The following is a 25,379-nucleotide window of genomic DNA, read 5'->3' as shown; positions in this document are numbered from 1 at the left end:
CCATCGTAGGAGTAACAAAATCTAATGCAATTTCCTATCCATTTGGAGATTGTCTGTTTAGAAATTGGTTTTCCTTCTTTTCCTGTTGCATAAGCTACCAGAAGCTGGTCAGTTCTTCTATTGTTTTTTGTCCTGTCCAGGTAGTAGCGTAATTGCCTGTGTACATCCAAGGTATGTAAAAGCTTTTCTCCCCTGTTCTGTGGATTGGAGAAGAATGTAGGAAGGTGGATAGCCTGATTTAAAGAGACTCTGGATACCACCTTAGGCATAAATGTAGGATTTGTTCTCATGGACACTCTATCTTGATGGAAGATCAGGAAGGGTTGTACTGCCATTAATGCTTGTAGTTCAGAGACCCTTCTTGCTGAAGTTATTGCCAGCAGGAAGGCAGTCTTCCAGGATAAGTATTGCAAGTCTGCTGTAGCTGCTGGCTCGAAAGGAGGCAGTGTCAGTTTTTCTAGCACAAAGTTCAAGTCCCATGCTGGCAATGGAGGTTTCCTGGGAGGTTTTACATTTTTAATTCCCCTCAGAAACTGTCTGAGCAGAGGATGCGAGAAGACAGGAGGATCCAAGCTGTATTCTGCTGAAATAGCTGATGCATGTATCTTGATGGAGGAATGGGACAGGCCTGTGTGGTAGAGCTCAGCCAAGTACTCCAGGATGTTGGCTATGTTCACCGGTGTCACCTTGTGCCCTTTTGCAGCGCTCCAGATGAGATATCTTTTCCATTTTGCTGCATAATTCTTTCTTGTTGAAGGTCTACGAGCCTCCAGGATTATGTCCTTAACCCTTTGGGATAAATTTGTGCTAATTTCTGTCATGTAATGTTCCAGGCAGTTAGTTGCAGAGTTTTTAGGCTTGGATGCAGAATGTTGTAGTTGTTCTGTGTCAGCAGTAATGGGATCAGTGGTAGTTTCCATATTTGTTCCCTGGACATGCTCCTCAGTAGTGGGTACCAATGTTGTCTTGGCCAGTCTGGGGCTATCAGAATGATCCTCGGACGCTCCTCTTTGATCTTGAGAAGCACTTTGTGCATCAAAGGAAGTGGTGGGAATGCGTATGCTGTCATGCTTTTCCAACTGAAGGATAGGGAGTCCACCTTCCAAGCAAGTGGGTGGTAAGTCCTTGTGCAGAATTTCTTCAACTGGTGATTGTATGGGGATGCAAACAAGTCTATTTGTGGCAATCCCCATTTTCTTGTGATGGCTTTGAAGATGTCCGGATGCAGCATCCATTCGTGGGCATCTGTTATAGTTCTGCTTAATATGTCTGCTAGAATGTTTTCCTTCCCTGGAACATAAATTGCCTGTAACTGAAGGTTGTAACCCAGAGCCACATCCCATAGGTCTAGTGCCAGCCGGCATAGGGGGTATGAGTGTGTGCCTCCCTGTTTGTTGATGTACCACATAACTGTGGTGTTGTCTGTCCCTATCAACAGCTGGCCTTCGTGGAGAAGAGGTCTGAATGCCTGGATTGCCAATTTTACTGCCATCATTTCTTTTAGATTTATGTGCAGATGCAGTTGGTCTTGAGTCCATAGGCCTTGAATGCACTTGTCCATCATGTGTGCCCCCCAACCGAGGTCTGAGGCATCTGTCGTGATAGTTTGTCTTGGATGACTTTTGCTGAAGGGCAGTCCTGTGTTTGATTGACAGGCCTGTGCCCACCATAAGAACTCCTGTTTCAGGCATGGGATCATTGGAATTTTGGTTTCCAGGCTGTGCTTGTGCTGAGACCACAAATTCTTTAGGTACCACTGTAGCTTTCTCATATGAAGCCTGGCATGAGGGACCATAATTATGCAGGATGCCATGAAGCCTAGAGCTTGTAAAACTTTTCTTGCAGTTAGATGGCTCTGCTTTGTTAATGCCAAAAAGTAGAGAGGAAGTTGTTCTTTTCTGCAGTTAGAAATGCCATTTGTTTGGATGTGTCCAGTTCTGCACCCAGAAAGGTTATTATTTGGGATGGAATCAGCCTTAACTTTTTTGAATTGACTGTGTATCCCAGGGCTTGAAGCAGGTATATGACTCTTTGTAAGTCTTCTGTTAATTTGTTTTTGTTGTCCGCTTGTATCAGGCAGTCGTCCAGGTAGGGATAGATTTGAATCCCCTGAAGTCTGCAATGAGCGATTACTGATGCCAGGCATTTCGTGAACACTCTGGGCGCAGTAGATAAGCCAAAGGGCAATGCTGAGAATTGATAATGCTCTGATCCTGCAAGAAATCTGAGGTATCTTCTGCAAATTGGTCTTATGGGGACGTGCAGGTATGCCTCCCTTGAGATCTAGAGTTACCAGCCAAGACTCCTTGCCCAGCATGGGAAGAAGCTGTTGTAGAGTCAGCATTTTGAATTTTGGAACAATGAGGAATGTGTTTAGAGCGGACAGATCTAGAATAGGCCTCCATTTGTTTTCTTTTCTTGGTACCAGGAAGAGCCTGGAGTAAAATCCCTTCCCTTGCTCCATAGATGGTACCTTTTCCACAGCTCTCATTCTTAATAATTGAGATATTTGTTTTAGAGCTTCTGCCCTTTGAGTAGGTGGTAGGTTTGGCATTCCTCTCTTTCCTGGTAGAGTATGGAAATGGAACCTGTAACCTTGGTCTATAGTTTGCAAAATCCATTTTTCTCTTGTAATGCAGTGCCAGTTTTTTGTAAATAATGTTAACTTTCCGCCTAAGGGTGCTTCTAGTTGTTCCCTGGTAGACGGTGTCACCGCCAAGTCACTGTGATTGAGTTGTTGTAGTGGTGGTGGCTGTCTCCATGCCTCGTTGGTTGTTACCCTGCCACTGGTGACCCCTGTAGGCACCTCTGGTTTGGTTTCTGCCTCTAGAGCGCCTATTCCTGCCTCTTTGTGCCTTAGAGGACTCCGGAAAGGACCAATTCTTGGAGGGCCAATTCCTGCTAAACCTTGGAGGTTGAACTTGTAAGAAATCTTTTACGGTTTGCACAGATTTTGCTTTCTCTTCCATCTTTTTGAGAACCTGTTGTGCGGGGGCACCAAATAAATTGACCTTGTCCATAGGTGCATCCAAAAGTTTAGATTTGATATGGTCTGGTAATGCCTGTTCTTTCAACCATGCATGCCTCCTGATAACTGTGCCCGTCATGGCTGATCTAAAGGAAGCCTCCAGTGCATCATAGCCACATTTTAAAGAATGGTTACTAACCTGCTGAATGTTATGTAACATTTCTTGAATATACTTTTTATCTAAAGATTCTTCAGAGGACAGCTTTTTAGTCAACTGGTCAAGCATAAACTCTTGATATTGAATCATATGGAATTGGCAATTCAAAGCTCTAGCTGACAAAGTAGCAGAGGTGTAAACTTTTTTACCCCATCTATCTAAGGACCTGGAATCCCTTTCAGAGGGGAGGGGGTTTTTAGAAGAAGTAGCTGCTACAGCTTTAGGGCCCTGGGAGACAGTCTCTGGATCTGCAAAAGGGGCCTTATATAAGTGGTGATGAGTGTCCGGGACCCTGTAGTACCTATCTGGTTTAGCAGGAGCCGGAGGTAAAGTATCAGAAGTGCTAGCATCATTAAATGCATCATCAACAACAGATAGAACTGGAGGAATAGCTAAAGGCCTATGCTGTGGTAAGTGTAGAAAGGTCCTAAGCCTTTTTCTTGAGTCTGAGAAGTCTTGGCCCTGCCACTGGAATTGTTCCCTCATAGCATGCAAGGTTTCCCCAAAGGAAAATTCCTCAGGAGGAGAGGCTGAAGGGATGGACTCCTCAGCATCGGAATCTTCGTAAGGAGAATAAGAAGCCTCAGGAGGATTAGAATGTTCTGAATCATCAGAAGAATCATCTGTGGCTACTGGCTCAGGGGGCTCTGCTCTAGGCCTCTTTTCTGGAGGAGGGAGAGAGGCCCTGTCTGGATGAGGCTGGGATCCACGGATTAAAGTGATGAGATCCTGTGCCAAAGAAAGCATATGGGAGCTGGTGCTGGGCCTGTGAGAGGGGGGCTTGGCAGGCACTGGCTTGGAAGTTTTGGCTGCTTTAGCCCTGGCAAAGGCCTTAATAGACATAGCTGGAGGAGGCCTAGCAGCTCCACGTGCAGGAGTAGAAATATCTAGTGGGATGGTGTCTGATAAATCCTGTGAAATCGCAACAGAAGGCTGGATTTCAGAAGCCGTTTCTACCAGAATGGAAGAGGCCTCGATAGAAGGCAAGTTGTCGGCTGAAGAAAGAACCGCTTGCTCGGTTTCGCTGAAACCGAGACACTCGGATTGCTTGGCCGGGGTTACAGCCGAAACCGCGGACCGCGAGTGTCGGTCCTTTTCTTTGCATTTTTTAGTTATTTGCGTAGACGGAGGATCCGACGGCATAATGCAGGCAAAATCGGAGCCGAAAATCTGTTCAGCAAAGTCCGGCGACGTCCTCAGCGTCCGCCGGTTAAAGAAGCACAGGCTAGACAAGCTGCTACGCCGTGGTCTGGGCCTAAACAATGTATACAATAGGAGTGGAAATCTTTATGAGGTATTTGTTTCCCACAAGATAAACAGTTATTAACTTTCTCTGACATCGGCTGAGGCAAGAAAGAGTCCCCAACGGGGTACTTAGCTTTATAGAAGTCTTCGAAGTAGTATTCGGTAGAAGTAATCTCTGGATCTGACCGACCGGCACTTGCGAACAGCTTCTGCTTCGGGCACCACGCGGCAAGAAAGACTGAGGAAAATGGCGTCGGCTGATGCCTTTATACCCGAAAACTGCCGCAATGACGTCGGGTGAAGTGCGACACCAGCCGAAGCCGGACCCAGACTTTGGAATCCGGCCGACCGAAGGGCTGCCTGACGACAGGACAACCCATTTGTAAGGACTGCAGATGCATCCTTGAAGGACATCCCACTTGTGCTTGTTGATGCAATGCCAGTTGTGATAGAAAAGTGCCAGTTTTCCTCCTAAGGGGGCTGCCAAGAGAGAGCTGTTTGGCAGCTGTAGTGGAAAGTCATTCAGGCTGTTTTTTATAAGGTTGAGGCCTATCTTCCCCTTCTTTCTGGTCTGGTGTGTCCCATTGTGGAGGCCTGTAAGAGCCTTGTGTCTGACCTCTACCTCTTGGACGTCTGTATCTGCCCCTTTGAGGTCTACCTGTGACTGGAAAGGACCAATTTTTTGTAGGCCAATTTCTGCTAAAATGAGGAGGCTGAACCTGTAAGAAATCTTTCACCGTTTGCATAGATTTTGCCTTATCCTTCATCTTCTTTAATACCTCCTCTGCCTTAACTCCAAACAGCACATCCCACTGCAAAGGTGCATCCAATAATTTAACCTTACCATGATCTGGTAACATGTTCTTTTAACCAAGCATGCCTTCTAATGACAGAGCCTGTAACTGCTGCTCTACAGGAGGCCTCTAAGGAATCAGCCCCACACTGCAAAGTATGTTTTCCCACTTGTTCAGCTGCATGCAATAAATCCTGCATTTCTTTTAAGTTAGGAGAATCTGATTCTGGTAGCATCTTTTGTTTCAACTGAGACATCAAAAATTGCTGATATTTTAGCATGTGAAACTGGCAATTCAAGGCTCTCATTGCTGAAGTTGCAGACGTATATACCTTTTGTCCCCATCTGTCTAATGCTCTGGAATTTCTGTCAGAGGGGACTGGGTTTTTTGCTGATGAGGCCTTAATCCCTTTAGTTTCAGGGTTGGCAACAGGGCTTTTGTACAGAAATTTGAGAGAGTCAGGGACTCTAATATCTATCAGGTTTAACTGGGGCTGGGGGTAAGGAGTCCAGGTTCAAACTGGATTCAGTGTACACATCATCCACAATGTCTAAATCTGGTGGAATTGCAAGGGGTCTATGTTGGGGCAATAAAAGGAAGTCTGAGTCTTATTGGATTCTGAATAATCCTGGCCTTCCCAATGGAAATGGTCTCTATGGTATGTAGGGTCTCCCCAAAGGAGAAATCCTCAGGCGGAGAGGCTGATGGAATTGATTCCTCAGCATCAGAATCCTCATAAGGTATCCTAAGTCCGAGGAAGAGTCAGAGGAGAGGGACACCTGATCAGAAGATTCAGTGTCTGCCTCCTGCCTGGGCCTTTTATCTGGAGGGGGATGGGACCCCCTGATCAGTGTGATCAGGTCCTCGGCCATTTTTAGCATCTGTTTCTTAGGCATGGAAGCCTGTCCTGGAGAAAGTTGTGTCTGTTTCTTTGCTTTTAAGGGGGTCTTAGATTTAACGGAGGGTGCAATAGTTAACTGGGTAGGTCTGAAAACACCCTCTTGTAGCTGTGGAATGCTCAGTTACTTCTGTTTCCTCTGTAGGTTTAGCATCGGTAAACTGAAGGCCCAGCCAGCTCCACGTGGGAGTCGGAGGCGGTCTGTGGTTCTGTGGAAGCAGTCATCAGGGGCTGCGTAGGCGGCTCGCTGAAACCAGAGACCCGGCGACCGGCCTAGAAGAGGCCTTGTTGTCCATTTCTGGGCCTCGGATGCCTGTCCTTGTCCTTGTGTTTTTTATGCATAGCGGTCGGAATTTCCAACGGCATGGTATAATTGAATTTTCTGCCAAAATAATGTCGTGCAAAATCAAACCGACGTTTAATAGTGCACTTGTTAAACCTAGCACAAAACCGACAACCAGTGACGTCGTGGTCAGGGCCTAGGCATGGAATACAATAGGAGTGGAAATCCTTATGAGTTATTTGCTTCCCACAAGAAATACAGTTATTAACTTTTACTGACATCGGTCTGAGGCAAGAAAAAGTTTCCCCAACGAGATGCTTAGCTTTTTCAGAAGACTTCGGTTCTGGATTTGGAATGAAAATCTCAGGTGTCGGCCGCCCGGCACTTGCGAACTGCTTCTGCTTCGGGCACCACATGGCAAGAAAGACTGAAGAAAATGGCGTCTGCTACATCTTTTACACCCCTGTCGCACTGACGTCAGGGAGGAGGTGACAGCAACTAACGCTGGAACAAGACTTTCGAACTCTGGCCGACTGCGGGACCGCCTGACGGCAGGATAACCCAAGTGTGATGACTGCAGCAGTGCAACACTATGAACATCTGGGTTTTTGTGGCCACTTGAAGTATGTCATCAACTGAATTTGCTCGTCTGGCATGAGGTAAGCCATCTGGGGAAGGTGTATTCAAGCTTGCACCCAGGAATGTAATTACAGATGGTACCAGCTGTGACTTCTTTTCGTTGATGGTGTACCCTAGGCATGTTAGAAGCCTTTTTACAAACGCCAGATGTTTTAGACGAGTGTCCTTGTTTTCTGCCCGAATTAGACAATCGCCCAGATAAGGATAAATTTGAATGTTTCTTTGTCTGCAGAATGCAACTACTGGTACCAGGCACTTTGGCTCATCTACTGCGCCCAGGGTCTTCACAAAGGGCAATGCAGAGAAAGTACAGTTTTGTACCTACCATAAATGTAGATGTCCGATAGATATGCAACTGCAGTCCTTACATATGGGTTGTCCTGCCTCAGGCAGCCCTCGGTCGGCCGGATTCCAAAGTCTGGGTCCGACATCGGCTGATGTCGCCTCCTCCCCGACGTCAGAGCGGCTGGGGTATAAAAGCATCAGCCAACGCCATCTTCCTCAGTGTTTCTTGCCCCAGATGCCAGGTGCCCTCCAAGGAAGGCTAAAATTAGAACTGGATTAAAAAATTCCAGACATACACAATAGCAATAAACAGATGCACCATAACAGATATCCCCAGCTAAGTATAAAAGGAGGGAAGTGGACCCAATACAGAGAGGGGTAGGAGGGAGGGAAAACCTGACTGCAGTTACATATCTATTGGACATCTACATTTATGGTAGGTACAAAACTGTACTATGTCCTTCAAGAATGCAACTGCAGTCCTTACATATGGGTTGAATACCATAGCCAAGCTGGGGGTGGTAGGCTTCTAAGATAAGGATGGTGTAGCGAAAATGCCCTGCAGGACTGCCTAAGCAAAGCCTGCTCGGGATCTGGAATATAGAGGGACGTTGCAGTGCTTGGAAAATGTATGCACGGAGCTCCATGTAGCAGCTTCTAGAATGTCCTTTGTAGCCACCCCTCTTAAGAAGGCTGTGGAAGTGGCTGTAGCTCCGGTGGAGTGTGGCCTGATATTGGCTGGCACACCCTTTCCATGGAAAGAATAACAGAATCTGATGCAATGTCCAATCCATTTTGAAATTGTTTGTTTGGAAATTGCTTTTCCTTGCACTCCAGGAGCGTAAGCTACAAATAGTTGATCAGACTTTGTTGGCCTTTGTTCTGTCCAAGTAGTAGCGTAGTTGTCTGTGAATGTCCAAAGTGTGCAGCAGCTTTTCCCCTTTATTTTGAGGATTGGGGAAGAAGGTAGGCAGGTGAATTGCTTGATTTAGAGACACCCTGGATATCACTTTTGGCATAAAAGAAGGATTGGTTCTTAAAGAAACCCTGTCCTGATGAAAAATGAGGACCTGTATCTCTGAAACTCTTCTTGCTGAGGTTATTGCCAACAGCAAAACTGTTTTCCAGGAAAGAAATTGCAATTCTGAAGATGCTGCTGGCTCAAAGGGAGGAAGAGTTAATTTTTCCAACACGAAATTGAGGTCCCATGCAGGCACTGGTGGTTTTCTGGGAGGTTTGATATTCTTTACCCCTCTTAGAAACTGTCTTAGCAAAGGATGTGAAAACACAGGTGGATCAGTGTTGTACCTTGCTGAAATTGCTGAAGCGTGTATTTTTATGGAAGAATAGGAAAGTCCATTATGCAGCATGTCTGCCAAGTATTCCAATATCTGTGGGATGCTCATTACTGATGCATCCTGTCCCTTGTTGGTATTCCAGATGTAGAATCTCTTCCATTTGGCTGAATAAGTTTTTCTGGTGGAAGGTCTGTGCGCTTCCAATAATATCTGTTGAACTTCCTTGGAGAGAGAGATACGGGGAGAAATCATGGTACCCTCCAAGCTGTCAGCTGCAGGGTTTGCAGGTTGGGATGAACCGTCCTGTAATTGTGCTGAGTCAGGAGAGTGGAGACCACTGAGGCAGGGACCACGGTTTGGTGCAAGTTATGCTCCTTAGTAATGGATACCAGTGCTGTCTTGGCCAATCTGGAGCTATTAAGATGCTTTTCGGTTGCTCTGCTTTGATCTTCAGTAACACCTTGGTCATCAATGGTAGGGGTGGGAATGCATAGATTGTTAGAGAGCTCCAGCTGAATGAGAGCACATCTATTTTCCAGGCTTGTGGATGGTGTGACCTCGAGCAGAACTTTTTCAGATGATGATTGAGGTGGGAGGCAAAGAGATCTGTCCGGCCTCCCCCATGCAGAAGTTATTTGTGCAAAAATGCCTGGATGCAACATCCATTCGTGTGGATCCAGGATGTTTCTGCTTAGACTGTCCGCTAGAACATTGTCCCTGCCCGGAACAAACTGGGATTGCAGCTGTATGTTCAGTTTCATGGATTTTTCCCAGAGAGTCACTGTTAGTCTGCAAAGGGGGTAAGAATGAGTACCTCCCTGCTTGTTTATGTACCACATAACAATGGTGTTGTCTGTCTATTAGTAGATGACCTTGTTGAAGATATTTTCCGAAGGCCTCGATTGCATGCATTACTGCTAACATCTCTTTTTGATCGATGTGCAAAAGTACTTCCTGGGGAGTCCATTGCCCTTGAATACATCTGCCCTTCATGTGCGCCCCCCCATCCATGGTCTGAGGCGTCTGTTGTAATGGTTTGGCTTGTTTGAGGCTTGTTGAAAGGCATACCTTTGTTTAACTGGCTTGCTTGGGCCCACCAGAAAAATTCCCTTTGCAGACATGGGATGAGTGGGATAATTGCATCTATGTTGTGGCTGTGTTGAGACCATAAACTTTTTAGGTACCATTGTAATTTTCTCATGTGTAGTCTTGCCAGTGGAATCAGTAGAATGCAAGATGCCATGAAACCCAGGGCCTGCAGGAATTTCCTTGCAGTCATCTGGGTGAACTTTTCTAGGCTTTTGAAGTAATGTGGTAATTTTTCTTGCTTCTCTTCTGTGAGGTAAGCCATTTGTGATTCTGTGTCTAGTTTGGCTCCTAGAAAAGTTATTTGTTGGGATGGCAGTAGTCTTGATTTTTGTGAGTTGACTGTGTATCCCAAAGCCTGTAGTAAGTAAATGACATAATTCAAGTTTTTTGTCAAGGCTTGCTTGCTGTCCGCTTGTATAAGGCAGTCGTCCAGGTAAGGGTATATTTGTATCCCCTGGAGTCTGCAGTATGCAATTACTGATGCCAGGCATTTTGTGAATACTCTGGGCGCAGTAGACAAGCCAAAAGGCAATGCTGAGAATTGATAATGCTCTGACCCTGCAAGAAATCTGAGGTATCTTCTGCAACTGTGTCTGATTGGGACATGCAGGTATGCCTCCTTGAGGTCCAGAGTAACCAGCCAAGACCCCTTGCCCAGCATGGGAAGGAGTTGCTGTAGCATCAGCATTTTGAATTTTAGTACAATGAGAAAAGTGTTTAGAGCGGACAAGTCCAGTATAGGTCTCCATTGCTTTTCTTTTCTTGGAACAAGGAACAGTCTTGAGTAAAATCCCTGGCCTTGTTCCTGAGGAGGAACCTTTTCTATTGCTTTGATTTGTCTCAGCTTTGAAACTTGTTCGAATGCCTCTGCCCTTTGATTTTGTGGCAGGTTTGGCATGCCTTGTCTTGTTGGTAAAGTATGAAAGTGGAACCTGTAGCCTTGGTCTATTATGTCCAGAATCCATTTGTCCTTTGTTAAAATGTGCCAATTTTTTGAAAATAAGGATAATTTTCTGCCTAAAGGTGCTTCTCTTTGAGCCTTGGTCGGCGGTGTCAAAGGCAAGTCATTGTGGTTGTCCCTGTGGAGCAGGGGAAGTCCCTGTGCCACCTCTCTGATTAGTCGGTTGCCATTGGCGTCCCCTGTAGGAGCCTCTGTATTGCCCTCTTCCTTGGGCACGCCTGTTTTTTCCCCTTTGAAACTTGTCAGTGTCCGGAAAGGACCAGTTCTTAGAAGGCCAATTCCCGCTGAACCTAGGAGGCTGAACCTGGAGGAAATCCTTGACTGTTTGCACTGATTTAGCCTTTTCCTCAATTGATTTCAACACATCCTGAGCATTAGCACCAAATAGCGTGTGTTTTTCCAGAGGTGCATCTAGAAGCTTTGCTTTAACATGATCTGGTAATGGCTGTTCTTTTAACCATGACGGCCCCTGTCATAGCTGCCCTACATGAAGCTTCCAATGCATCATATCCACACTGAAGAAAATGATTGCTAACCTGTTATGTGTTGTGAACCACATCCTGCAAGGCCTTTCTATCTAAAGGCTCAGGAGAGGCTAACTTTTTCTGCAAATCATCCCTCAAGAAATCCTGATACTGAAACATATGAAAAAGGCAACTGAGGGCTCTCATGGCAAGTGTGGTTGAGGTATAAACTTTTTTGCCCCACCTCTTCAGGGACCTAGCTTCCCTGTCTGAGGGCAAAGGATTCTTGGCCGTGGATGTTGTACCCCTTTGGGCCACTGGGAAATTGTTTCTAGATCAACAGCATGGGCCTTAAAGAAATGTTTGTGAGTTTCAGGAACCCTGTAGTATCTGTCTGGCTTGACAGGAGCAGGGGGGGGAGAGAATCAGGAGAAGCACTCAAATCTGAGTACACATCATCCAGAACATCTAGCACTGGAGGGATAGCTAAAGGCCCGTGTTGGGGAAGCTTAAGGAAGGTACAAAGCCGTTTCCTGGAATCGGAGAATTCCTGGCCTTGCCACTGAAAGTGCTCTCTCATGGAGTGGAGAATTTCCCCAAAAGAAATATCCTCAGGAGGAGAGGCAGAGGGGATAGAATCCTCCGCATCTAAATCCTCGTAAGCCTGGAAGGACTCTTCCTGGGTATCTGAGAGATCAGAGTCAGCAGAGGCTTCATCTAAAGAAAGGGTGTCTGTATGCTCAACTCTGGGCCTTTTGTCAGAAGGTGGCTGAGATCCTCTGTCAGGATGGGCCTGGGAGCCTCTGATTAAAGAAATTAAATATGCAGCTAAAGACATGATTTGTTTATCAGTAGTGGGCTGAGGCAAATCTTTAGGAGGGTGAGTCTTAGCCTGGCTAGCAGCCTTAGCACGTGTGTAGGCCTTGATAGACATAGACATAGGGGGCCCAGCTGCCCCACGTGCTGGAGTAACCCTGTCCACTGGTATGGTCTCAGGCAAATCTTGGGCTTCAGTATCTGGAGGAAAATCAACCACCGGCGCAGGCTCTGGGGCTGGAGTGATCGGTAAAGCGGTGTCGTCGGTCCGGAGCGGTGGAATAACCGCCTCCTTCAGCAAACTCTGCCCGGCGCCTGAGGGTGCGCTTATTGAAGCGAGCACAGGCCGAGACGTCGTGGTCTGGGCCAAGGCAGGGGAGGCAGTAAGAATGGAAGTCCTTATGAGGTATTTGTTTACCACAAGACAAACAGTTATTAACTTTTTCAGTTTTTTCTGACATCGGCTGAGGCAAGAAAAAGATCCCCAATGGGGTACTTAGCTTTTTTGATGACTTCGGATACGTAAAACACAGGAGCTGACCGACTGGCACTTGCGAACTGCTTCTGCTTCGGGCACCGCGCGGCAAGAAAGACTGAGGAAGATGGCGTCAGCTGATGCTTTTATACCCCAGCCGCTCTGACGTCGGGGAGGAGGCGACATCAGCCGACGTCGGACCCAGACTTTGGAATCCGGCCGACCGAGGGCTGCCTGAGGCAGGACAACCCACATGTAAGGACTGCAGTTGCATTCTTGAAGGACATCTGGTAATGCAAATAGCCTGCTTTGAAGTGGAGGTAACTTTTGCAATATTCCCTGATTGGGATATGCAGGTAAGCCTCTTAAGTCTAGAGTTACCAACCAGGCATGCTTGCCCAGCATAGGCAGTAACTGTTGCAGAGTCAGCATCTTGAATTTTGGAATGCCCAGGAAAGTATTTAGAATGGCTAAGTCCAGAATTGGATGCCATGATTTGTCTTTTCTGGGTACCAGGAAAAGTCTTGAATAAAAACCTTGTCCTTTTTCCTTTTCTGGTACTGGTTGAATAGCTCCCATATCCATGAGGGACATAACTTGTTTCTGGGCCTCTGCCCACTGATTCGGTGGCAAATCTGGCCATCTGTTTGGAATTGGCAACATGTGGAAATGAAATCTGTATCCCTGGGATACTATATTTAAGACCCACTTGTCCTGGGTAATTAGATGCCAATTTTGTGCATGAAGTGCTAGTTTTCCACCCAAAGGGGCCGCCAAAAGATAAGTGCTTGGAAATGGCAGATGAAAGTCATTGAGACTGTTTACCATAGGGAGGGGCCTTGCTACTTCCAGATTTGGAGGTGGAAGCACCCCATTGTTTTGTTCTGTAAGTTCCTTGTGACTGAAACCTGGAGCCTTTGAAACGTCTGAGTTTGGCCTGAGCGGCTCTGTTGGGTACTGGAAAGTACCAATTCTTAGTACACCAGTGCCTACTGAACCTGGGTGGCTGCACTTGTAGGAAATCTTTTACAGTTTGCATAGATTTAGCTTTGTCTTCCATCTTTTTCAAAACTACTTCTGCCTCATTACCAAATAGACTGTCCTGTTGTAAAGGAGCATCCAACAATTTTGCTTTAACATGATCAAGCAGATTTTGCTCCTTGAGCCAAGCATGTCTTCTTATCACAGATCCAGTTACGGCGGCCCTGCAAGAGGCCTCCAAGGAGTCAAAACCACATTGCAAAATTGCTTTCCAACTTGTTCAGCTGAATGCAATAAATCCTGTAACTATTTTCCACACAGTCAGAAATCAACATCATTTTCTGTTTCAGTAAGCCCATGATATGCTATTTAAGCATATGAAATTGACAGTTTAAAGCCCTAATTGCCAGGGTTGCAGACGTATAAACCTTCTTACCCCATCTATCCAGCACCCTGGAGTCTCTATCAGAAGGGGTAGGATTTTTAGCAGTAGAAGCCTCAACACCCTTGGGACCTTGAGAAATTGTTTCAGGTTCAGCAGTAGGGTTTTTAAAAAGAAACTGAGAGAGTCAGGAACCCTGTAATATCTGTCTGGCTTACTAAGAGCTGGAGGGCAAGGAATCAGGAGCCATGCCGGATTCTGAGAAAACAACAATGTCTAAAACAGGAGGTATAGCCAAGGCCTATGCTGAGGAAGTATAAGGAAATCCTTAAGACTCTTTTTGGATTCTGAAAATTCCTGATTCTCCCAATGAAAATGTTCCCTTAAGGTATGCAAAGTTTCTCCAAAGGAAAAATTCCCAGGAGAAGAAGCAGAAGGAATGGATTCTTCTGCATCAGAATCCTCAAGGTGGAATAGAAAATTCCTGATCATTAGAACAATCAAAAGAAACTGACACCCGATCTGAAGATTCATAATCAGTGCCTTACCTAGGCCTCTTAGGAGGGGATTGGGGATCCATTCTTCCGGCTACGCCCGTCAGGGGTCGCCACAGCAGATAAACTGTTTCCATTTCTTCCTGTCCTCTGCATCTTGCTCTGTCACACCAATCACCTGCATGTCCTCTCTCACCACATCCATAAATCTTATCTTAGGCCTTCCTCTTTTCCTGATCAAGGTAATTAAATCCTCAGCCATTTTGATCATTTGTTTTTTTAGGCACAGGGGCCTGAACACGTGGCCCATGCGTCGGTTTTTTGGACATCAAAGTTGGTTTTGGCCTTGTTTTTGATGATGGCGTTGGTGTAATATACAAATCTTTAGGCCTGAAAACACCCTCAGAAGCCGGTGCCTGCTGAACGGCTCCGGACCCATCCTAGGGACAGACATCCACGGGTCCAATACTTGAAGTGTCTCGCGGCATACCGGACTCCGAAAGGGCCTCAGTAGAGGCCTGAGAATCAAAAATAGTGGGCATCAGGGGCTGCTAAAGTGCCTCACTGAGTACCGGCGACTGGCTTAGGAGAAGCTTCATCATCGGTTTTGGACCTTGACAGTCTGTCTCTTTTTCTTTGCGTTTTTTGTGAATTCTGGTAGTTGGATTGCTAACTGACAGTTCTGGATAGTTAAATCTTGAGCCAAAATAATTAGATGCAAAAATATATCGATGCTTAATAGTGCGTTGATTAAATTTAGCACAAAACCGACAGCAAGGCACATTGTGGCCAGGGCCTAGGCAAGGAATACAGTACAAATGAAAGACCTCATGAGGTATTTGCTTCCCCCAAGTAATACAATTAACTTTTAGTGACATCGGTATGGAGCAAGAAAAAGTTTCCCCAGCAAGGTACTTAGCTTTAAGTTGAAGACTTCGGTTCTGAAACTCGAAAACGAAAATTTCAGGAGTCTGCTGACCGGCACTTGCGAACTTGCTTGGTGTTGGCAACGTGTGGAAGTGAAATCTGTATCCCTGGGACACTATTTAAATCCTATTTGTCCTGGGTAATGAGTTCCCAGTTCTTTGCATTAAGAGCAATCTTTCCCCCCAAAGGGGGGTCAGAGTTGATAAGTGCTTGGAAATTTTAAAAAGTAGTCAATGAGACAGTTTACCATAGGGGGGAGTTTTATTACTCCCAGATTTGGAAGTGGAAGCCCCTCACTGCTTAGTCCTGTGCGTACCCTGGGACTGCAACCTGGGAGCTCTGCTGGATCTGGGTTTGGACTGAAGGTCTGGAAAAGGCAGTTAAGGACCAATTCTTGGAAGGCCAATGCCTACTAAATCTTGGAGGTTGTACTTGTAAAAAATCTTTAACAGTTTGCATAGATTTAGCTTTTTCTTCCATCTTTTTAAGTACAGTTGTGTACCTACCACAAATGTAGACAGAGTGTATTCACTGTTGCAGTCATTACACTCGGGTTATCCTGCTGGCAGGCTACCTGTGGTTGGCCAGATTTCCAAAGTCTAGGTCCGGCATCGGCTGCTGTTGCCTCTTCCCTGACGTCAGTGTGCCAGGGGTATAAAAGATGCAGCAGACACCATTTTCTTCAGTTTTTCTTGTCCCAGATGTCAGGTGCCCCAAATAGGTAAATGTTGGGTTTGTCCTTAGAGAAACCCTGTCCGGATGGAAGATAATAAAAGGTTCCACAGCCTTTAATGCCTGTAACTCAGACTCTTCTTGCTGAAGTATTGCTAGCAGCAGAGCTGTTTTCCATGATAAGAATTTTATGACAGCTGTATTGGCTGGCTCAAAAGGAGGCATTGTGAGTTTTTCCAAGACAAAATTGAAGTCCCATGCAGGTACTGCTGCTCTCCTTGGAGGTCTTATGCTTTTGGCCCCCCTGAGGAACTGCCTAAGCAATGGATATGAAAAAATAGGTGGGTCTGTATTGTAATGAGCCGAAATGGCAGAGGCATGGATCTTAATTGATGAGAAGGATAGGCCTTTGTCCAGCATCTCAGTTAGAGATTGTAAAATCTGAGGAATATTTGGAACAAGCGCGGCAATTCCTTGTGCCTGGTTCCAAGCACAGAATCTCTTCCATTTTTCTGCATAAGATTTTCTGGTGCTGGGCCTCCTGGCCTCCAAATTGACATTCATAACCGCTTTAGGGAGAGGTGCATTCTGAATGGTTACAGTATCCGCCATGCAGCTAGATTTAGAGTTCTGAGTTGGCTGTGCAGGATCTGATGGTTTTGTTGGGTCAGTAAATGAGGAATTTGAGGCAATGTCCAGGCTGGGTCTTGGGACAAGCTCCTTAGGACTGGGTACCAGTGTTGGTGTGGCCAATCCGGGGCAATCAACATCATTTGTGGCTTCTCGTCTGACCTTTAGGAGTACCTTGGGGAGGAGAGGCAGTGGAGGAAAGCCATATACTGTAAGGTTGTTCCAGCTGAATGACAGGGCATCCACTTTCCATGCTTGTTTGTGATAAGTCCTTGTGCAGAATCTCTGAAGTTGGCAGTTGTGAGGGGAGGCAAAAAGATCTGTCTGGGCGACCCATTTCCTTGTTATGCTGAAGATTTGTGGATCTAGTTTCCACGCGTGAGGGTTCATGAGGTTTCTGCTTAGTATGCCAGAGCATTTGTTTTCCCTGGCAGGAATTGTGTTTGCAGGTATACTTGGTAATTCAATGCTGTGTTCCACAAAATCATGGCTCGTCTGCACAGGGGGTAGGAATGTGTGCCCCCCTGCTTGTTTATGAACCACTTGACTGTCGTGTTGTCCGTCTTTATCAGCAGCTGTCCTGGATGAAATAGGTTCTTGACGGCTGTCAGGGCATTTTGTACAGCTAGCATCTCTTTTTGATTCATGTGTAGATGCCTTTGGTTTGGGGGCCATGCGCCCTGAATACATTTTCCTGCCATGTGGGCACCCCAGGCATAATCTGATGCATCTGTTGTTAATGTTTGCCTGGCTGTGAGTAAAGTTAATGGATGTCCCTTGTTGTGGTGACAGGCCTGTGCCCACCATCAAAACTCCTGTTGTAGGCAAGGAATGAGGGAAATTAATGATTCCAGGCTGTGGCAATGTTGAGTCCAAACACTTTTTAGGTACCATTGTAGTTTCCTCATATGCAGTCTTGCATATGGAATTAGCAGAATGCAGGAGGCCGTGAGGCGCAGAGCCTGCAGAATTTTTCTTGCAGATAACTGGTTCTTTGTTGTCATGTTTTCGAAGAAAGAAGTCTGATGCCTTTGTTTGTCTGGCGTGAGATAAGCATCTGCGCAGCTGTATTTAAGCTTGCACCCAGGAATATTATCTCTTGAGAGGGTACTAGTTTTGATTTATTTTCATTTACTATGTACCCTAGGCAAATTAGTAATCTTTTTACAAATGCCAGATGCTTTAGTAGAATGTTTTTGGCCTCTGCTTGAATAAGGCAGTCTTCCAAGTAGGGATATATTTGAATTCCTCTTTGTCTGCAAAATGCAATTACTGGTGCCAGGCATTTTGTGAAGACCCTGGGCACAGTAGATAAGCCAAAGGGCAGTGCAGAGAATTGGTAGTGCTTTGAGCCAGCTATGAATCTGAGGTATCTTCTGCAAGACTGTCTGACTGGGACATGTAGGTATGCCTCTGAGGTCCAAAGTTACAAGACAAGCCTTTTTGCCCAGCAAGGGCAGAAGCTGCTGCAGAGTCAACATTTTGAATTTTGAAACGTCCAGAAAAGTATTTAGAATAGACAGGTCCAGAATCGGTCTCCATGCTTTGTCCTTTCTTGGTATTAAGAAAAGTCTTGAGTAAAATCCTTGTCCCTGCTCTTGTTGTAGCACTGGCTGACTAGCCCTCATGTCCATGAGGGATGAAAAGTACAGTTGTGTACCTACCATAAATGTAGATGTTAGAGTGTAATCACTGTTGCAGTCATTACTCTTCGGTTATCCTGCTGGCAGGCTGCCCGTGGTTGGCCAGAATTCCAAAGTCTAGGTCCGGCGTCGGTTGCTGTCGCCTCTTCCCTGACGTCAGTGCGCCAGGGGGTATAAAAGATGCAGCAGACGCCATTTTTCTTCAGTTTTTCTTGCCCCAGATGTCAGGTTCCCCAAATAGGTAGGCTGAAAAAAATATAGCAAAAAGAAATGGATGCACAAAAATAACATTACCTTCATCTACAAGCAAATACACCAACAAGGTTGTATAGGCTAGAGAAGTGCAGATCAGTTCCAGCAAAGAGAAGGAGGATGGTGGGTGGGTAACCTGGACTGCAACAGTGAATACACTAACATATACATTTATGGTAGGTACACAACCGTACTATGTTCATAGTGTTTCACTGTTGCAGTCATTACTCTTGGGTTGAATCCCAAAGCTGAGGAAGGGTGGCTGGGCTAAATAGGATTAGGAGAGGCTATGAGGCCCTGCGGAACTGCAGTGACAAAGCCTGCTCTGAACTTGGAGTAGAGAGGCAAGTAGTACTGTTTTGTAAAGGTGTGCACTGAACTCCAAGTTGCAGCTTCTACGATTTCTTTGGTTGGTACTCCTCTGAGGGAGGCTGCTGAGGTGGCTGCTGCTCTGGTGGAATAAGGCCCAATGCCCTTAGGCACTGATTTGCCATTTTGAGAATAGCAGAAACGGATGCAATGGCCTATCCATTTAGAAACAGTCTGTTTTGATATAGCCTTTCCTTGTGATCCTGCAGCATATGATACTAAAAGTTGCTCAGTTTTTCTGAAATCTTTGGTTCAGTCCAAGTAAAAGCATAACTGCCTGTGTATGTCCAAAGAATGCAGAATTTTCTCACCCTTGTTCTGTGTATTTGGGTAAAAGGTAGGCAAGTGAATGATTTGGTTGAGGGCCACACTGGACACCACATTAGGCATAAATGTAGGGTTTGTCCTCAGAGAAACCCTATCTGGATGAAAAATGATGAAAGGTTCCACAGCCATGAGTGCTTGTAACTCCAAGACTCACCTTGCAGAGGTTATGGCTAGGAGTACAGCTGTCTTCCAAGATAGGAATTTAATATCCGCTGTTGATGCTGACTCGAAAGGAGGCAGTGTGAGTTTCTCTCTTTGGAGGCCTAATGTTTTTGACCCCTCTGAGGTACTGCCTTATTAAAGGATGAGAAAAAATAGGTGGCTCCGTATTGCAATGTGCAGAAATGGCAGAGGCATGAATCTTAACTGATGAAGGAAAGGCCTTTGTTTAGCATCTCAGTTAGGTATTGTAAAATCTGAGGAATATTAGGTACAGACCTGTCAATGCCTTGTTCCCGGTTCCAAGCACAGAATCTCTTCCATTTTTCTGCATAAGATTTTCTGGTACTGGGCCTCCTGGCCTCCAAGATAATATCCATAACAGCTTTTGAAAGAGGAGTTTTTTGAATGGCTACATTATCTGCCATGCTGCCAGATTTAAGGTCCTGAGTTGACTGTGCAGGATCTGATTGTTTTGTTGGGTCAGCAAGTGAGAAGTTTGAGGCAATATCCATGCTGGACCTTGAGACAAGCTCTTTAGGATTGGGTACCTGTGCTGGCGTGGCCAGTCTGGTGCAATCAGAATCATTTTTGGCTTCTCCTGTCTGACCTTTAGGAGTACTCTGGGAAGTAGAGGCAGAGGGGGAAAAGCATATACGGTTAGATTTTTCCAGCTGAATGATAAGGCGTCCACTTTCCATGCTTGCTTGTGGTAAATCCTTGTGCAAAATCTCGGCAGTTGACAGTTGTGAGGGGAGGCAAATAGATCTATGTCTGGGCAACCCCATTTCCTTATTATCATTCTGAAGACTTGTGGATTCAGTTTCCATTCGTGGGGATCCATGAGGTTTCTGCTTAGTTCGTCTGCCAGAGTATTTGCTTTTCCTGGCAGGACTTGCGCTTGTAAGTGGACTTGAAAAGCCAATGCTGTGTCCCATAAGGTCATTGCTCATCTGCAGAGGTGGTAAGAATGAGTACCCCCCTGCTTGTTTATGTACCACATGACTGTAGTGTTGTCTGTCTTCATCAGTAATTGTCCTGGATGAAGCAGGTCCTTGAAAGCTGTCAGGGCATTTTGGACAGCTAGCATCTCTTTTTGATTGATGTGAAGATGCATCTGGTTTACAGGCCATGTGCCCTGAATACATTTTCCTGCTATATGGGCCCCCCAGGCATAATCTGATGCATCCGTTGTCAGTGTGTCTGGCTGTGGGTAAACTGAATGGCAGACACTTGTGGTGACAGGCTTCTGCCCACCATCGAAACTCCTGTTGTAGGCAGGGAATGAGTGCAATTACTGTCTCCAGGCTGTAGCAATGCTGAGTCCAAACACTTTTCAGATACCATTGAAGTTTCCTCATATGCAGTCTGGCATATGGAATTAGTAGAATGCAGGATGCCATGGATGCCATGAAACCAAAGGCCTGCAGGATTTTCCTTGCAGATAAATGGGTTTTTGTTGCCAATTTCTTCAAGTACTCGGTTGTTTTTGCTTGTCTGGCGTGAGATGTGTTTTGGGCAGTTGTATTTCAGCTTGCACCCAGGACTATTATCTCTTGAGAGGGAACTAGTTTTGATTTCTTTTCGTTTACTGTGTACCCTAGGCCAATTAGTAATCTTTTTACAAATGCCAGATGCTGAAGAGTGTCTTTGTTCTCTGCTTGAATTAGGCAGTCGTCCAAGTAGGGATATATTTGAATTCCTTTTTGTCTGCAAAATGCAATTACTGGTGCCAGGCGTTTTGTAAAGACCCGGGGTGCAGTAGATAAGCCAAAGGGCAGTGCAGAGAATTGGTAATGCATTGAGCCAGCTATGAATCTGAGGTATCTTCTGCAAGATTGTCTGATTGGGACATGCAGGTATGCCTCTTTTAGGTACAAAGTTACAAGCCAAGCCCTCTTGCCCAGCACGGGCAGTAGCTGCTGAAGAGTCAACATCTTGAATTTTGGAACTTCCAGAAACAAGTTTAGTATAGACAGGTCCAGAATAGGTCTCCAGGTTTTGTCCTTCCTGGGTACTAGAAAAAGTCAATTAAAATCCTTGCCCTTGCTCTTGTTGCGGTATTTGCTGAATGGCCCTCATGTCCATGAGGGTTATTTGTTTTTGTGCCTCTGCCCTTTGTATGGCAGGTCTGGCATACCCTTTGACCTTGGTAGAGTGTGAAAATGGAACCTGTAGCCTTGGGACACTATGTTTAGAACCCATGTGTCTTGGGTAATTATTTGCCAATTTGATGAGAAAAGTGCCAGTTTTCCCCCTAAGGGGGACTGTCAAAAGAAAATTGCTTGGAACTGGTAGAGGAAAGTCATTGGGACTGTTTCCTGTAAGGCTGTGATTTGTCTTCTCCACTTTTGGAGGTAGGAGCACCCCGTTGTTTAGGTCTGCATGAGCCTTGGGGCTGAGATCTGCCTCTGGGACGTCTGTATCTACCTCTTTGTGGTCTGTCAGAGACCAGACAGGACCAATTTTTAGAAGGCCAGTTCCTGCTAAACCTGGGTGGCTGTACCTGTAAGAAATCCTTTACTGTCTGCATGGATTTTGCTTTATCCTCCATTTTTTAACACCTCATCTGCTTTAGTACCAAACAAAGTATCATGCTGTAATGGTGCATCTAATAATTTTGCTTTAACATGATCAGGCAGATTTTGTTCCTTTTAACCAAGCATGCCTTCTAATAACAGAACCTGTAACAGCAGCCCTGCAAGAGGCCTCCAGTGAATCATAACCACACTGCAAAGTATGCTTTCCTACTTGTTCGGTTGCATGCAATAAATCCTGCAATTCTTTGTTCTCTGAACATTCAGTATTTGTCAACATTTTGTTGCTTAAGTAGTGACATCAAATATGGATGATATTTAAGCATATGAAATTGACAATTTAAAGCCCTTACAGCCAGAGTGGCAGAACTTTTCCCCCATCTGTCTAGCGCCCTAGAACCCCTGTCAGAGGGGACAGGGTTTTTTTGCAGTGGAAGCTTTAACCCCCCCCCCCTTGGGACCCTGAGATATAGTTTCTAGGTCTGCTGCGGGGTTTTATATAGGAATTTATGAGAATCCGGGACCCTGGAGTATCTGTCTGGCTTAGCAGGTGCAGGGGGTAGAGTGTCAGGGGACAGTCCGGACTCTGAAAATACATCTACAATGTCTAGAACAGGTGGAATAGCTAGGGGGTTGTGCTGAGGAAGAAGCAGAAAGTCTCGGAGGCTTTTCTTTGACTCAGAATATTCTTGGCTCTCCCAGTGGAAATGCTCCCTCATAGTATGCAGCGTTTCCCCAAAAGAATAGTCCTCAGGAGGAGAGCCTGAAGGAATGGATTCTCCAGCATCAGAATCCTCATAGGGAAGCATGGGGTAGTCCTGTTCAGAAGAGGAATCTGAGGAAATAGAAACCTGATCAGAAGAATAATACTTTGTTTCTTGCCTAGGCCTCTTATCAGGAGGGGGATGGGAGCCCCTGATCAAAGTAATTAGGTCTTTGGCCCTTTTGAGCATCTGTTTTTTAGGCATGGAAGTCTGAAGAGGAGAATGCTGTACTGGTATCTTTGTCTTTAGTGCTTTAGTCTTTGTCTTTGAAGCTGAAGATGGCTTAACATATAGTTGTGTCCGTCTGAAGACGCCCTCAGAAGCAGATGCCTGCTCAACGGCTCCGGACCCATCTGAGAGATTGATTTCCAAGTGTCCGATACCTTGAGTTTCCAGAGGCCCAGTCAGCTCCACGTGGGAGTTGGTAGCGGGCGCCAGGGGCTGCGAAAGCACCTCACTGAGAACCGGCAAACCGGCGACTGGCCTAGAAGAGGCTTTGTCGTCGGTTTTGGACCTCGGATGCCTTTATCCTTGTGTTTTTTGTAGGCTCCGGTTGTCGGCTGTTCCACTGGCATTATATACTTAAATCATTGGCCAAAGTAATGAAATGCAAAATCGAACAGATGCTTGATAGTGCGTTGGTTGAATCTAGCACAAAACAGACAGCTAGCAATGTTGTGATCAGGGCCTAGGCAAGGAATACAGTAAGAGTGAAAATCCTTATGAGGTATTTGCTTCCCACAAGAAATACAATTAACTTTTTCTGACATCGGTCTGGAGCAAGAAAAAATTTTCTCCAACGGGGTACTTAGCTTTAATGAAGACTTCGGTTCTGAAATTCAGATTTGAAAATCTCAGGAGTCGGCCGACCAGCACTTGCGAACTGCTTTTACTCTGGGCACTGTGCGGCAAGAAAGACTGAAGAAAATGGCGTTGGCTGCATCTTTTATACCCCTGGCGCACTGACGGCAGGAAGAGATGACAGCAACCGACGCCGGACCTAGACTTTGGAATTCTGGCAGACCACGGGCAGCCTGCCAGGAGGATAACCCAAGAGTAATGACTGCAACAGTGAAACACGATGAACATCTTGGTTTGTGCCTCTGCCTATTGATTGTGTGGCAGGTCTGGCATACCTTTTGCCTTTGGAAGGGTGTGAAAGTGGAACCTGTAGCCCTGAGAGACTATATTTAAGACTCATTTGTCCTGGGTAATAGTGCCAATTTTGTGAAAAAAGTGCTAGCTTTCCCCCTAAGGGTGCTGCCAAAAGTTAAATGCTTGGCATTGGCAGAGGGAAGTCATTGGGACTGTTTCCTATATGGCTGTGATTTGTCTTCTCTGCTTTTGGATGTAGAAGCACCCCACTGTTTGTGCCTGTATGAGCCCTGGGGCTGTTGTCTGCCTCTAGGGCGTCTGTATCTGCCTCTTTGTGGCCTGTCTGACACAGGAAAGGACCAATTCTTAGAAGGCCAGTTCCTGCTAAATCTGGGTGGCTGCACCTGTAAGAAATCCTACACTGTCTGCATAGATTTAGCTTTATCCTCCATTTTCTTCAACATCTCTTCTACCTTAACACCAAACAAAGTATCATGCTGTAATGGAGCATCCAATAATTTTGCTTTAACATTATCAGGTAGAGTCTGTTCCTTTAACCAAGCATGCCTTCTAATGACCGAGCCTGTTACAACAGCCCTGCAAGAGGCCTCCAGTGAATCATAACCACATTGCAAAGTATGTTTTCCCACTTGTTCAGCTGCATGCAATAAATCCTGCAATTTCCTTGTTCTCAGCACATTCAGAATTTGTCAACATTTTCTGTTTTAAGAGAGACATTAAATATTGCTGATATTTAAGCATATGAAACTGACAATTTAAAGGCCTTACAGCCAAGGTAGCAGAAGTGTAAACTTTTTCCCCCAACTGTCCAGTGCCCTAGAATCTCTATCTGAGGGGACAGGGTTTTTTGCAATAGCAGCTTTGACCCCTTTGGGACCCTGTGAAATAGTTTCTGGGTCAGCAGCAGGGTTTTTATATAGAAATTTATGAGAATCTGGAACCCTGTAGTATGTCTGGCTTAACAGGTACAGGAGGTAAAGAGTCGGGAGACAGGCCAGACTCTGAAAAGACTATCTACAATGTCTAGAACAGGAAGAATAGCAAGAGGTCTGTGCTGAGGTAGTAAAAGAAAGTCTCTGAGCCTTTTCTTAGAAACGGAATAATCTTGGCTCTCCCAGTGGAAATGCTCCCTCACGGTATGCAAGTTTTCCCCAAATGAGTAATCCTCAGGAGGAGAAGCCGAAATAATAGATTCTTCAGCATCAGAATCCTTATATGGAGGAATAGAATATCCCTGTTCTGAAGAGGAGTCAGAGGAAATGGAAACTTAATCAGAGGAATCATATTCAGTGTCTTGCCTAGGCCTCTTATCAGGAGGGGGATGGGAGCCCCTGATCAAAGTAATTAGGTCTTCAGCCATTTTGAGCATCTGTTTCTTATGCATGGAAGTCTGTCCTGGAGAATGCTGTACTTGTTTTCTTGTGTTTAAAACTGTCTTAGTCTTTGATGCTGAAGTTGGCTTGATATAAAGCTGTGTAGGTCTGAAAACACCCTCAGAAGCCGATGCCTGCTCAGCGGCTCCGGACCCATCTGAGGGATTAGTTTACGAAGGCCCAATACCTTGAGTATCCAGAGGCCTAGCTGTCTCCACGTGGGAGTTGCAGGCAGCCTGTGGCTCTGAGGCAGCGGGTGTCAGGGGCTGCGAAAGCGTCTCACTGAGAACCGGCAACTGGCCTAGAAGAGGCTTCATCGTC

At 45.7% G+C, this 25,379-nt stretch overlaps 1 protein-coding gene across 1 annotated transcript in view; it reads right to left on the bottom strand.

Annotated features, from left to right (window-relative positions):
* ST14 (ST14 transmembrane serine protease matriptase) overlaps positions 1 to 25,379 on the bottom strand; it is a 1,989,024-nt gene that overhangs the window by 1,565,255 nt on the left and 398,390 nt on the right. The gene's annotated exons all lie outside the window — the stretch shown is intronic.

Source organism: Protopterus annectens, chromosome 8.part0 (assembly GCF_019279795.1).
Source record: "Protopterus annectens isolate FY-2018-M chromosome 8.part0, PAN1.0, whole genome shotgun sequence".
Taxonomy (NCBI): domain Eukaryota; kingdom Metazoa; phylum Chordata; order Ceratodontiformes; family Protopteridae; genus Protopterus; species Protopterus annectens.
The sequence above is the reverse complement of the archived record's forward strand: the minus strand, read 5'-3'. Positions and strand labels throughout refer to the sequence as shown.